This window comes from Puntigrus tetrazona, chromosome 14 (assembly GCF_018831695.1).
Source record: "Puntigrus tetrazona isolate hp1 chromosome 14, ASM1883169v1, whole genome shotgun sequence".
In the NCBI taxonomy this organism is placed as follows: Eukaryota; Metazoa; Chordata; class Actinopteri; order Cypriniformes; family Cyprinidae; genus Puntigrus; species Puntigrus tetrazona.
The window spans coordinates 20,623,161-20,625,955 of NC_056712.1; the positions used below are offsets into that span (position 1 = coordinate 20,623,161).

General features: G+C 40.0%; 1 pseudogene; it reads left to right on the top strand.

Annotated features, from left to right (window-relative positions):
• Window positions 1-106: 106 nt before the first annotated feature.
• The window catches only part of LOC122357534, a 3,228-nt pseudogene continuing 539 nt past the window's right edge, over window positions 107-2,795 (top strand).

Consider the following 2,795-nt stretch of genomic DNA (forward strand, 5'->3'; position numbering starts at 1 on the left):
TATATATATAATTTTTATAGCATTTGTTATGCAAAGATTGTTTCCAGGCACTGCGTTAATCTTCTACGTTGCGTCACGCAAATCACGCCCACACGCCGTCGCTCGGGATTGTGGGCGTGGCTTTCGAGTGACGCTCACTTGTTGCTTCATTGGATTAGGTGAAACTTTTCCAGCGAAACGTTAACGGACCTTTGACACGTTGAAACTTCTCTCCGGGCAGGACACCTCGCGCGTCCTGCTGACTTTTCGCTCCCAGCTGAGACGGGTTGGGGCTTTCACAGAAATGTCACTGGCGGAGCAAAGCCAGCAGTGGTTTCCCACCAGCGTCCAGGTAACGGTGCTCCAGGCGAGGGGTTTGCGGAGCAAGGGGAAGAATGGCACCAACGACGCGTACGCCGTCATGCAGGTGGCCAAGGATAAGTTCTCCACCTCGGTGGCGGAGAAGAGCGTCGCGCCGGTGTGGAAAGAGGAGGCCGCGTTCGACCTGCCGCTCTTTCACCCCAGTAACGCGGAGCGCTGCACCCTACAGGTGTCTGTGATGCACCGGGCTTTGGTGGGACCCGATAAAATGCTCGGACAGGCGACCATCAACCTCCTGGAACTCCAAGACAATAAAACCCGCAACAAAACCGAGTGAGTGGACGTAATACTTCATACAAACAATATGTATGTATATATATTTGGGTTTTAGTTAGGTTTCTTTTTTTAGTTTTACACACACATACAAACACTTACATAGTTCTGCTCCTCATAATGGCAAAATTATACACTGCGTGTTGCTTTATATTTTCATAGCTATATTCAACCAGACATAAAGGCCTTTCTCGAGTGCCTTTTCTCTGCTTCTTTATAATGTTAGGACACTTTAACAAAGATGCTTCTGTGCTGAAAGATGGCATCAAAGCTTCCTCATGTGGAAATTATGAGCCGAGCTCTGACCGTTCTTGGACGTGGTTAAGGTAGCCCGAAAGGAATAGGGTTTTTTCTTTCACCCCTCAATCAGAGACATCGCAGAACTCCACTTATGACTCAGAATCCGGTCTTTTTATGTTTGCAAAAGACTCTTTCCTAAGCTGAATCAGCTTTTTAAATGGAATCTAATGGCATGTGGAGACGGCCTCCATGGTGATTTAATGAAATTCCATTAGCTTTCCATTGGAATGTTTGTTAAAGGTCGGTGCAAATCTGTTTGACTGGATCTGGTGCTTATTTCATCTCTCCGTAATTCAGGGCCGCTCGGCGTACATTATGCACGGGCTTCATGAATAAATTAGTTTAGCTCTAGACATCATTGTAACATCAGTCACGGCGGGCAAAGTTTCGGATTGACATTTACGGAGCAGCACACAAATTCATCACAGCGTCCTGACCTTGGTTTAAAGAGCTTGCTTCTCCTTACCTGTTCTCTGAATGACTTCCGTTGTTTTCTCGTAAAACGCTCAAAGCCTTTGATTAGAAGCGGCCTGGTCATTTTCATTACAAGAACTAATTCGTGAACAAAGGCAGCCAGCGCTCGCCTGGCCTACCGCCGAACAATTGTTCAACTTGAACGTTGAGTCAGAACGAAAGCTGTTTTCTAATTAACTAGAACACAAAATTGCATTTTTTTGGGTCTGGCTGAGACATTTCCTGTTGTCAAGCGTTAGATCTTGTTATGCTGAGTAAGTCATATCTTGTCCTGTACTCGCGTGGGCTGATGCTGCCTTAGGTCAGAGGATCCGGAAACTCACTCGGGTCTCTCTAAGTAAGCCGACTCTCGTGAAACTGGATCTCGGTGTTTCTTGTAAACCAATCTGCAGTTCTGATGCTGATTTTTGAAGTTTGATCTCTCAGGGTGTGTGTGTGTACGATTGACGGTCTTGTGGTAGACATCAACAGGGTGTTATTGCTGGAAAACATTGCTTTATTTTGATGTCACTCTTTTTATGTTCGGAACAGCTTGTCTTGTACTTTTAAAAAAATGAATTAATAAAAAATCAAGGGTATGAGGAGACTTGCAGTACAAGTTAATGGGCCAGTGTGAGAAGGATTTTAAAGTAGAATTTTTAAGTTTTGTAATTCTGTTCTTAAAATGCTTAAAATTTTAGATGTAGAGCAGTTTTGACTAAATAAATGTAACGCTTCTTGCGGCTATAAAGTGAGTATTTTAATTTAACTTAGTATTTAGTAGTTTTTTAGTAGTTTAACTTTATTTGAGTGTAACCTATATTAGTGAAACATCGATTAAGCACAGCTTATGCTAAAATATTGCTTTAATTTCCATGAAATTGATTCATACTTTATGCCTACATGAATCAGAAGACTTTCATTACTTCCTATTCTTTTGTCACTGTCGTCCATTTTACTGATCTTTCTATTTTCTAATCTGTTGTTCTTAGTAACTAGTTCCTGTTTTTGTTCTTTATCAAAATCTATTAAAATAAAAAAAGGGCATTAAACTTGTAATCAATAATATTATATTTTTAAAAAGCATCCTTTATTTATCAAAGCATCCTGAAGAAAAACAAAAATTAAACCTAATTTATATAATAATATAAATTGTAATTTCTGAAGTGGTAAATCAGCACATTAGAATAAAAATACCTTTCTAAAATATATTTAAATAGAAAACAGATATTATACATTTTAAATGGATGTAAGAGACTCCTTTCAGACATAATCTTAATAAAAATAATTTTGTCATGTAGTTCACACACCTGTTCGCATATTTATCTCACACTTAAATTTCCTCTGTTATATTGTGCTGCCATTTAAATGAAGCAGTACTTTAGAGAAGGTTAAGTATCTAACATCCC